This window comes from Amia ocellicauda, chromosome 3, assembly GCF_036373705.1.
Source record: "Amia ocellicauda isolate fAmiCal2 chromosome 3, fAmiCal2.hap1, whole genome shotgun sequence".
In the NCBI taxonomy this organism is placed as follows: domain Eukaryota; kingdom Metazoa; phylum Chordata; class Actinopteri; order Amiiformes; family Amiidae; genus Amia; species Amia ocellicauda.
In genome coordinates, this window is record NC_089852.1 from 32,303,645 (window position 1) to 32,316,653 (window position 13,009).

Here is a 13,009-nt window from a genome sequence, read left to right on the forward strand (position 1 = left end):
CATTGGAGAGTGTAGTACGCTTACGGGGGGTGTGGGGGAGTATTAGGCACAAAAGAGTGACACAGGTGATATCATTCAACATCCACATGTTAGGGACCTTCAGAGCAGAAGTATTTGGCAACTCCCATTCACAAGTGGGAAACTGAACAATGGCCCAGAGATCATCTGATCTGACAATGCTATTTGTAAAGATCTGCAATAGTTCCAGACAGTACAAATATAATAATGTGCAAAATGAAGCTAATTGTGTATTTGTGTGCATTCTGAACAAGGGTTTACATTTGATCTAGTTACTAACCTCAAGTGACTATATCCAGAGTCTTCTCCATGTGACTCTCCATACAGTGGCTGTAGGAAGGATTCAACCCCCTTGGACTTTTTCACATTTAGTTGTGTTACAACCTAAAATCTTGATGCATTTAAATTGTATTTTTTTTTTGCTGCTCTACAGAAAATACTCCACATTTCAAATGTGTAAATAAATAAGGGGGTGAAAAAACAAATTAATTAACAATTTAAACCTGAAAAGTCTTCATTACATAAGCATTCAATACAAAAAGATTTACATGAAAGAATGAGAGTTTATTTAATTATGTAAATGTAGTGGAGGGTGGAAACCCCACATATATTGTAAAAAAAATAAAAAAAATAAAAAATATATATATATATATATATATATATATATATATATATTGGTCTGGTTTTGGGAAAGATTATTATTGATTTTGGGTTACTAGTGCATTTTTATTTCTGGCAGCACTACGCATTATATCATTATATATTTTTGTGAAATACAGGGACAGATGAATAGACTGTTCCGTGCTGCAAATGATGCCATGTTCATGGGGAAAAGAAATGCGGCAAAGCTGGGCTGGGAGTGAGTGTTAGATTGCAAGCTAGCTGTTGCCTTACAAGATTAAACTATCTATGATGTAATGCATCATTGTATAAAATATGATACAAACCAGTATCAGATAGATAGCTAATTGTTTCAGTATGAATAATATAAATTGAAATATTTATATTGCATTACATAATTTGTTATGCAAAAATTCTACTTAGTTTGTGTTACAGGACAATATTGAAAGAGATGGGACTGCGGGGGAAGCTGTCCTACAGGAGCTCGTCTTTTCATCACACACTTTTCATCACTAGCCACTGTTCATCGCGCACATTTCATCACCAGCGTCAGTTCATCACCATTTGGCATATTATTATTATTATTATTATTATTTTTATTTCTTGGCAGACACCCTTATCCAGGGCGACTTACAACATAAGTGCAAACAAAGTGCAAAAATACAGAGAAGTGCAAGGCATCAATGATTACAGATTCAACTTAGCTAAAACATAGCAATTCAAAATAATACATTTTACAAATTCCAATTTACAATTTACACAAGTATAGTAAGAGACTTCCTACATCCTGGATGGTGAAAGCTAAGTGCTGTCAAGATGTAGGGTTACAGACGAGGGCTAAGGGAAAGGGAGCAAGGAGGAAAACAATCAAGAACGCGAGGAGCATAATAAGCTGAAGTGCTATCTAGCAGGGATAGAGGACTAATATTACAAGTGCTGTCGGAAGAGATGCGTCTTGAGTAAGCGCCGGAATGAGGTCAAGGACTCTGCTGTTTTGACTTCGGTGGGCAGGTCGTTCCACCACTTAGGGGCCAGGGAAGAGAAGGAGCAGCTCTGGAGGAAAGAGAGTGGATAGGAGGCAGAGTTAGTCTTCTGGCACTGGAGGAGCGCAGTGGTCTGGAGGGGATGTATGGAGAGACGAATGACTGAAGGTAGCTTGGTGCAGTGTGGTCAAGACAGCGGTAGGTGAGGGTCAAAGTCTTGAACTGAATGTGTGCTGCTATCTGGAGCCAGTGGAGGGAGCGGAGCAGTGGTAGCGTGTGCGAATCGTGGCAGAGAGAATACCAGACGAGCCGCAGAGTTCTGGATGAGCTGGAGCGGGTGGGTAGTAGTTGCAGGTAAGCCAGCCAGGAGGGAGTTGCAGTAGTCCAAGCGGGAGAAGACCAGTGACTGGATGAGCAGCTGAGTTGAGTAGAGTGGGTGAAAAAGAGCAGATCTGATTTGGAAAGGTTGAGCTTGAGGTGCGAGTGCATCCAGGTGGAAATGGCAGACAAGCAGGAAGAGATGCATGAAGGGATGAGAGGGTCAGAAGAGGGAAAAGACAGGAAGATCTGGGCATCATCAGCGTAGAAGTGGTAGGAGAAACCATGGGAAGCAATGAGGGGGCCCAGGGAGCGAGTGTAGAGAGAGAACAGGAGCGGGGCCAGGACGGAGCCTTGGGGAACGCCTGTGAGGAGAGGTTGGGGGGTGGATGAGGAGCCTCGCCATGTCACTTGGTAGGACCAGTCACTGAGGTAGGAGGAGAACCAGGTGAAAGCAGTCCCAGAGATCCCAAGGTCAGCGAGGCAGGAGAGGAGGATGGAGTGATCAAGGGTGTCAAATGCTGCAGAGAGGTCAAGGAGGATGAGGACTGAGGAGAGGGAGGCCCCCCGAGCACGGCTGAGGGAGTCAGTGACAGGCAGGAGAGCCGTCTCAGTGGAGTGAGCTGTGCGGAAGCCGGATTGCAGAGGATCAAGGAGTGAGTGTTGGGACAGAAAGTCTGAGAGCTGACGGTGGACCGCCCGCTCGAGAGTCTTGGAGAGGAAGGGAAGTAGGGAGACAGGGCGGTAGTTCTGAGGAGAGGTGGCATCAAGGGTTGGTTTCTTGAGCAGTGGGATGACAGCAGCTTGTTTAAATGCAGAGAGGAAACAGCCAGAAAGGAGTGAGGAGTTGAGGAGGGAGGAGACGAAGGGGAGAAGATCAGGGGCGGTTGCTTGGAAGAGACGAGAAGGGAGAGGGTCCAGGTCGCATGTTGTGGGTTTGTGACGTAGGAGGAGAGCAGAAACTTCAGCATATGAGAGAGGTGAGAATGAAAAAAAGGAAGCTTGGTCGGTGGGAGGTTTCGGTGTGATGGGAGATGAGGGTGGAGTATTGAAGAGCCTGCGGATGTCTGCAATCTTGGAGGAGAAGAAGGAGGCGAAATAATCAGCAGTGAGAGATGGGGGAGGAGGAGGGGGAGGGGGGGCAAGGAGGGAGGAGAAGGTGGAGAAGAGTTTGCGGGGGTTGTTGATAGTGGATTCGAAGAGAGATTAGAAGTAAGACTTCTTGGCTGAGGTGAGAGAGGACGAGAAAGTGGACAGTAGGGAGCGACAGAGTTCGAGGGCAGCTGGGCAGTTTGGTCCTTTTCCACTTTTGTTTGGCGGCATGCAGACTAGTTCGGGTTGCACGGAGAACAGCAGAGAGCCAAGGCTTAGGAGGGGAGGGACGGGCAGGACGAGACATGAGAGGACAGAGAGAGTCAAGGGAGGAGGTGAGGGAGGAGAACAAAGAGAAGGTAGCACAGTTGACAGATAGATTTGAAAAACAGTCAATGGAAGGCAAGAGAGTGAGGGCAGTGCAGGCAAGGGTGGAGGGGGAGACAGACTGGAGATTACGGCGGAAGGTGACAGAGGAAGTGGGTGGAGTGGGGAGGGGGGGGAGTGAAAGGGAGAAGGAAATGAAGTGGTGGTCCGAGATGTCCATGGGTGTCACGGAGAGTGTTGAAGGGGAGCAGCCTCTAGAGAAGATGAGGTCAAGCTGGCGGCCAGCCCTGTGAGTGGGGTGAGACGGGGAGAGAGAGAAGTTAAAGGAGTGAAGGAGAGGAAGAAATCCAGCACAGTGGGAAGGGTTGAGGAGGTGAATGTTTAAGTCTCCCAGGAGGATGGTAGGTGAGGACAGTGAGGGGAGAGAGGAGAGAAGAAAGTCGAGTTCATCCAGGAAGGAGGTGAGCGGACCAGGTGGGCGGTAGAGAACTAGAAGGAAGAGGTGAGAGGGAGAGGTGATTTCCACTGCATGGAATTCAAAGCTGTGGGTTGAGATAGAGGAGAGAGAGGGGGGGAGAGAGAAGAGGAGAGAAGGGGAGAGCAGGAGCCCTGTTCCTCCTCCCCGCCCGGTAAGACGAGGGGAGTGGGACAGGACTAAGAGAGAGGATAAGGCAGCAGGAGTGGTAGAGTTGTCCGGGGAGATCCAAGTCTCGGTGAGAGCGAGGAAATCCAGAGACTGGTGGGAGGCGAGGCAGAGATGAAGTCGGCCTTGTTGGAAGCTGAGTAGCAGTTCCACAGGCCTCCAGAGAGTGGAGTAGAGGAGAGGGAGGAGGAGGGGGGTAGAGGCAGAGAGATGAGGTTGGAGGGATTAGGGAAACAATGGCGCGCAGGTGCACGCCGAGAGGAAGGAGAGAGCAGGACAGGAATTGGAGAGATCGTCATGGTTGCCTGTGTTTGCTGTGCAGCGTCTCCTCGCTGGAGTCCCCGCAGCTAGAGTCCCTGCCCTTTGTAAGTGGGGCCCTTCGGAAGGGGGGCACTGAAGGCTGCTGGCGCTGACTGCTGGCGCAGGGGGGTGGGGGGCGGTTAAATACAACACCTGTAACTAATTAGGACAGTGCACACCTGTGTTGCATTGAATGACACAAGGCTGGTCAGGATGGCCCTCCCTCCCACGCAGGACTGCTAATAGCACAATTACTGGCCGCTTAATATCTGAATACAAAGACAGTTCCAGATACACACAGTTACACTGAACAATAGCTCGTAGTAATGTTAAACAAATGCTAAATAATCACAGCCTACACAGTGTAACGCTTCTGATTGCAGACAGGGCGTGTCGAGTGCGCTAGGTTACTGGCTAAATTCACTAACAAACTAACAAACAGTCGCTGCTTTCCCGACAATACAGGTGCAAGATATACAATTCGTAGCTAAACAACAAACCACGTAAACAGTCTATGTAACTTAACTAAAATATTCATCAGCAATATGCATATTCAGTTACAAATTACACACGGTGTATTCCTTAATGTCTTACGATTCTAAAACAGACTTTTAGACCCACAGTTGTAGTCAATTTTTCAAAGTACATATTCAATTCATTAAATAAATACGGAGGGTAATTTGTGCAATCATAAATACATAAATAAATAACTAAATACATAGGCCTACATTAATGAATAAATAAAAACATGAAATAAATACAAAGATAATATATATATTTTGATTTATTTAATTTTTTATTAATCTATGTATTTTTATATTTCGTTGTTCTATATATAGGGGAACAATAAAATGAAAAACTAAATAGATGAATACGATGTTGGATGTAAATGAAATAGAGTATTTAACAATACTGAAATCACCCCACACAGGTCCCCTTCGGTTAAAGTAAGAATAGTGTAATTCCAAAGATGCCCGAAAGAGCAGTTTATTCACATAATAGAATACAATGATTAATAGGTCATATAAAAGGAGCAGACAATAACATTAAAAAACAGTTTTACACTAGAACCACCATAGCCGATCTGCGGCTTTGGCAATTTAAAAGTAAATATCTCTGCATATGTGATTTTCTCCCTCATATCCTTTCTTATATGTTAATACAGTTTTTTACAATCACTTTGGCACTAATTTCAGAACCTTGATGTCACTTTTCAAAACTCTAGACCAGGGCTTCCCAACCTTTTCCATTCCAAGGCCCACTTGATCTACATCATAAATCTTTGAGGCCCACTACCCACAAAATCCATAATAAACACATTTAAATACATAAAAAACATTTGCATAATTGTCAATGATGTCACATTAGCTAGTAAGTGTATAGAATTGAATGAAATCCTCCTTTTTTTTTACAATTAATCCATATTAAAAAATAAAACATCCCCTTTAAAATGTGTTATGTCGAACAGTAATCGTGTTTTAATTTATTTTTACAAGCACACAGTAAATATATAGGTAGGCTATTAATTTAACTTGCATGAAACATGTTAACCTTCCAGTAAAAGCACTTTACTCTTAATAAAATGTAAGTGTGGTGATGTATGCATGTTATCTTTAATTTGTATATTATTCAATAGAGTAAATAGTGTTGGAAATAACGAATCGGTATGAAAACGATGTAAAACCCTTGATGAATAAACCCCGGTGTTCAGTAACATTAAAGAAGGACAACTATACTGAAAGTAGTAAATACGAAAGACACTGGAACACAGTAACCTTAATAGTTGGGTTAACTAAAGAAAAAGACTCCCTTCTATAGATTGTGTCAACATTATATATTTTTCAGTATATAATAATAATAATTATAATAACAATAACAATGGGTAAATTGCAATGAACTTAGTACGGAGCTGCTTACTAACCATGGGATCATCTCCAGTTAGTGTGCTGCTTTCAGTTCGTTGCAATTGACCCATTAATCCTAATAAATTATGCATACTAATTTAATTTTACATTGATTATATGATCCCGGAGATTGGTAGTTCCTCCGTGATATACAACTTTTCAGTTGTACAGCTTACATTCAACTTTTTTGGTGTCTTCTGTGCATTTAGCAAAAAATCCCAAACAGCAGATGTCTTTCGAGACATTTTATTTATTTATTTTTTGCACGATGGCAGATAAAGAAACAATAATGCAGAATAACACAGAGTGGTCCACATGCATGCTGATAGATGGGGGCTAGTACTCTTTCAGAAGAAAAAAATAGTTAAATTATCAGTGTAATCGTACAATCTGGTCCAATACCTTCTGACACAAAGGGTTTTAACTTTGTTATATTCCACAAATGTTTTAATGTAGATAGACTACGAGTCTGAAGTCAATGGCTGTATTTGAAACCGCATACTAACCATACTATACATACTATTATTATTGTCATTTAGCTGACACTCTTATCCAGGGCAACTTACATTTGTACACATTTATACAGCTGGAGCAATCTAAGTGAAGTACCTTGCTCAAGGGTACAACAGCACCCAGGATTTGAACCCACAACCTTCCAGTCATGAGTCCAGAGCCCTAACTACTAGCCAGAACTACTACTCCACAGATTTTTTTATGACATTATTTCCTAATTTTGGGGTAGCACAGATTACTAAAGAAATCCACGCGATTGCATCAATGCTAGAAACTGTTGCCAATGATACCATTGATGCTTTGTCTAACATCACCACTGAAGTGGTGGCCACCAGGACAGTCACACTGCAGAACCGTGTAGCTTTAGATTACATGTTAGCTGCTCAAGGAGGTACATGTGCCCTCATAGGTAAGGAGTGTTGTACATACATACCCGACTCTTCTGAACATATCTATGATTTGGCTGATCACATACGTAAAGTGGGTAACCAATTATGGGACACCAACCCCTCCACAGGAGGGTGGTGGTCCTGGTTAACAAATCCACTACTCCACAGTGCTGCCATACCAACATTTCAGTAATGTTGAAATGTTGGTATGTAGTACATGTAGTATGGGTAGTATGCGGTTTTGAATACAGCCAAATTCTATCAATAAGAGAAAAAAAATGATGTGATTGTCACGTGACAAACCTTCAAAACCTCTGAAGGTCTGGAGACTGAATGAACCTTCGAACCTTCCAAGACAGGCCTAATTATTATATTTATTTTTTTTAACAAAAAAAAAAAAAAAAAATATATATATATATATATATATATATATGGCGTCTGCCATATACGACCCACTAGTGGGCTGTAGCCCACAGGTTGGGAATCACTGCTCTAGACACAAAACTCACAACCGTGGATCAAAATGCAACATTTTCAAAACTCTAACACTTTTTTCAACTGCTTGGATACAATACACATAAACCTAAGATAATTTGTTGATTGAACAAAAATCACCTGTTCAACATGACACAACTTACCATCAAAGTATTACTATTTCAAAATGCAATTCACACATTACATCTGAGATGACTGTCTTTTAATTGCATTACAATGATCTAACTATCAATTGATACAACTGCTCCAAATTACTCTTAATGCATAGTTTTATGGAAACTGACAAACAATATTCCATCTTTAGATCTTGAACGTTTCACGATTACAAGATCCATTGACACCAATTACTGTAGAACATGAACCAATTGGACTACATTATCTATGGATGTAATATTTCATCATCATTCTTTATCAGACACTGTTTCTATGGTCCCATGTACCACTTTTCCAGACCATGTTTTCAGATTTGACATTACTATATGTATGCAGGCCCTTGTAATTGCTTTTCCAATACTGCCAACTTGTTACTGATAATTGATTTCACATTGTGATACGAGTATATAGTGAAATGAGTGGTATCCACCTACAACAACATAGCGATAACATGGAGCCGGCAGGTGATCCAGGTCACAATAGTGTTCAAGCAGTGGGAGAAGGAAGATGAGGAAGATGTGGTGGTCAAAGGAATGGCAGGGCACAAGCACCCCTTCTGAGAGGTGGCCGTGGGCCTCATCATAGAGGAGGGTGTTGAACCCGTCTCAGAAATAATTTGAAACGTTGTTGAGATAAAGCAAACAGAAACTGTATTAACAAGGTAGCTTGGAAGCAACACTGAATTCCTTCAGTGAGAACTTAGTTTTTACAAACATGAGTGAAGATTTATAAGAAGCTGATGTAGAATGTTCTGGCCGTTCATCCAATCAAAAGGTACGTTTATGATCTGTCTTCCCTGAAGGAGATGTGGGATCAGGGGAGAGGTGTCTTTTTTTAATGTTTTGCCAAGAAGTCCAGTCTCATGGGTCGTATTTTACAACTGCCCCTCAATCATTATAAAAGGCAGTTCCTGCCAATCTGGGGAAGCAATTTAAGTCCACAAACAGACTTTCAACAAACAGCTGTGGGCTATTTTGGCACTGTGTGATCTTTTATTACAAACAGGAATTTCTAACAAATGTATCTTGTTGACCTTTTGCTTAGCCTGATAAATCTAATTTGCTCAGTCTGTATACAAGCTATTTCTAATGCTAGTATTAATATAAGACATTATATAGTTATCCGAGCAATAGTTGTAGACCATGTTGTAAATCATGGCATGACAATGACTGAGGTAGCTACAATGATTCAACCAAACCTCAGAAGATCAACCATGGCCTCAATCATCAGAAGTTTCCGCAATGAGAACCGGTAAGTCTTCAGTATGCACTAAATATTAGGCTACTCTCAATTGTCAAATGACTGTATACTGCATGCCAATGTGTACCACAGAATAGGTGACGTGACTAAATGTGTTCTTACTGTAATTTCCACTGCAGAATAGAGACTAGGCCAAATAGGGGAGGCAGAGGCAAAATTCGGACTGACCAATAAGAGTGGGCTGTGGTCAATTTGGTTCGGGCCAGAAATGATATTTGCCTTACAGACATTCAGAAGCACATCTTTGACAATGACAACATGTTCAACAACGTGGAAGCCATAAGTTTGCCGACTATTGCACGCACCCTGAAAAGGCACCAGGTGTCTCTAAAACAGCTATTCCGTGTGCCTTTGATGGAAATGCAGACAAAGTGAAGCAACTGAGGACTGAGTATGTTCAGGTATGTCCAGTTTTCATTGTAATCAGTAATTCTCTTTCCAAAATGTCTTTTTAGAAGGTGATGGAGCTGGAGGCTGAAGAAAACATCACAAATTCATCTTTTTGGATGAGGCAGGAGACGTAGGAATTTAATTTAATAATGCAGCTCACTTTTTAACCTTCTTTGATGAGCTAAACCAGGTCTGTAGAGCTGATGGTGTGACCTATGTCATTGTGTGGGATAATGTCAGCTACCCTGTACTTACCCCCATACTCTCCTTTCCTTAACCCTATTGAGGATTTTTTCTCCACATGGAGGTGGAAGGTATATGATAGGCACCCTCACGAACAAGTCACCCTTCTCCAGGCCATGGATGACACATGCAATGACATCACAGCATACCAATGTCAGGCCTGGATTCGCCATGCCCGAAGATACATCTTCCCAAGATGTTTGGCTAATGAAAACATACATTGTGACCTGTGGTTGATGGAAATATATAAGTACAGTAATCAATCCTTTTGTTTTTTTACAGTAAGCCAGGTGAGGAACACTGCCGTTTTACTGTAGTATTTTTATTTTTTGTAGCTAATTATTTTTGCTTTGATTCAAAGAAACCTATTTTGTGATTTTATTGTATTTCATCAATACATTTAAGAATTTGTTCAATGATTCCACTGTGTCTGTAGTATTCTCTCTACTAGTCCTTTTACAGTGATGTATTTACGTGTAGTACCATAATGAAACGTATCACATATTTTGAACTACAATATTTAATGATTGTACGAACAACTACACAGTGAAACTATCGGTATCATGTCTAAATCTAAATTAATTTTCCTATGGTATCTCATGATACATTAGTTATTTGAACCAATGAAGTGCAAGGTTTCTTTAATGATATGAATGCACAATGGACATTGGACAGCCTGTGTTACAAGTGATGATCGTTTTGAGTTTTGAGTTTTGAAAAACAACATCAAGGTTCTGAAATTAGTGCCAAGGTGATTGTAAAAACTGTAATAATTTTAATTAAATACATGTAGTACATTTCAGCTGTAAATACCTGAAAATGTAATAAGTTATAAATACTCCAACCGCCGGACATGCAGTTTATGTGGTAGGGTATAGACAACTGAATATAATATATACAATCTTGTAATAGCATTAGTCATTGTGAAAGAGTTATAATCGTGTTGATTCCTGAAACACATGATTTTCTACACATCATTCATATATTATTATTAATTATTATTATTATTATTAATAATAATAATAATAATAATAATAATAATAATAATAATAATAATAATAATAATAATAATAATAATAATAATAATAATAATTGTATTAGCAGATTTACACCTGATCTCTTCAGCCTGTTCTGATCGGCTCAGCAAGTTTCTAACTTTCTTTTGGAATTCACACTTGATCACGTTGCAAACCCAGGCCTCTGGATCAATGCCTTGATCAGTCACCTGTTTGATCATGATGTTAACTATTTTGTATTAGTAGGGCACTGTAGTGTTGAAAAGCGCATTTTCTGCATTGATACGCAGCTGTAAGAGAGCCATTTCAAAGCGCTTTCATGTTATGCTATTTTATAACTGGTTATTTGTTTTCTAATTGTACAAGTCTGCTAAGATATGTGCATACCAATTATACACCAGTTTACACAGTTTATTGCTAAAAGTTAATTATTCATTTTCTTGTTTATGTAGCCTTTATGTGCACATTTTGATAAACAATTGAATAATGGCAGGTGATCTAGCTCATCTGTCTGTCCTCTGATCGGCTCAGCAGGTTTCTAACTGTCATTTTGAATTAAATCTTTTGTATCGGTGCAGGGCAGGCGACAGGCTTGCTGGTTTGGCATTTAGACTGCTGTTGGCTTCAGCATCGATACAGAACTGAAGGAGCCTCTCGCCTTCAGTCAGCTGCCCACGGGCACACAGAATAAAGACACTGCCATATACTAAATGCTACACAATCAGCCTGTTGAAAAGCCGTTTTCTGCATTGATGTACGCAGCTGTAATAGACAAGCAGATCCATTTCAAAGCGCTTCACATTGTATAAAGTAAAAAGTTATATATATATATATATATATATATATATATATATATAGAGAGAGAGAGAGAGAGAGAGAAAATAAAATGGTTTTATGTCAATAATTGTGCTATATTAAACACCCCCTCCTGCCAGTCTTGCTTTCTCTTGACTAGTTAATAATAATAATAATAATAATAATAATAATACAACTAAATCCCTCTTCCCCATTTTCAGGGCTGGTACCGAGAATGACAGGTACAAGTGCGATCCTGTGGCGGTGTCAGGTAAATCAAGAGGATTTAGCCAAGGAATAGTCGGGGTCATGGAAGGTCGAACGAGCAGGTAAACAACAATAGCAGGGAAGGTCCAGAGCCGTAAAACAGAGAGAAGGCAAGGTTCGCCACACTGGTAAACTGCTTGTAAGTTAAGGCAAGACTTTGTGTTTAGTGAGGGGAACAAATAAGTATATATACACGTGGTTTAATGAGTGGGTGAAACAGGAAACAGGTGGAGAGGATAAACAGGGAAAGCCGGCATGATAATTGAATAATAGATTGATGGGAGTTTAATCAGGGTCCTGGAATGGAATCTGGGGAAAGGGTGGCTCAGGTAATCTCAGGATTATTATTATTATTATTATTTTTATTATTATTGTCACGGTCTCCCCTGTTTCTACCTTAGTTCACCACCAGAGGTCTCCCTCTCCCGAATACTAGTTTAGTGCTTCTCCTTTCCTTTATCCAGTCAAACCAGTCTTTCCACATTCTTCCCTACCAGGTGCACCTGTTCTGTCCTCCTCTCCTATCATTGGTCAATCCTTCATTCACCTTGTTCAATCCCTCTCTCCTTCACAGTACCCCCCTGTTTCCTAGATTCATTGTGAAGTCTTGCATTCTCTCCTGGATCATTTCTAAGCCTTGTTTCTTGATTGCCTTCCTGTGTATTTTTGACCTCTTGCTTCCTTCTCTCGTTTACCCCTATCGGATCTCCCTACTAGCTTGTTTGCTTGATCGTTTGACCTGGACTGTCCCTGTTTATGCTCTCTCGTTTTGCCCTTATTGGATTATCTGCTTCAACTCTAAAAGCCTGCACTTGGATCCTTTCCTTTGGTACTAGAGGACGTCACAATTATTATTATTATTATTATTATTATTCCACTCCTCACCATCTTTCTCGTGACTAATTGTTATTATTTAATAATAAATACTTAAATAAATAACATAAATAACAATAGTAAATGCAATATGTACAACAAAAAACTTTGAGTGACCACAAACAACAAATATTCACCTGGTGTACTGCATATTATGTATTCATGCTGGTTCATAGGTAGGTATTCCTCCCAATATGTATTACTGGAATTTTAGGTCATGTAATGTAATGTAACAATCCGACTGAGTGATGCACTACTCGAATTAAAGAGGAGAAATTAAAGTGTTGGAAAACATTATAACTAAGGGGTGGGTGAAATTAAATAGTTGAAAAATAGACTACAACTGCTATCACTGTAGGACTCTGTTTTGCCTGGTGGAGCGCTGTCTAACACCTCGGTCCAAAATCTC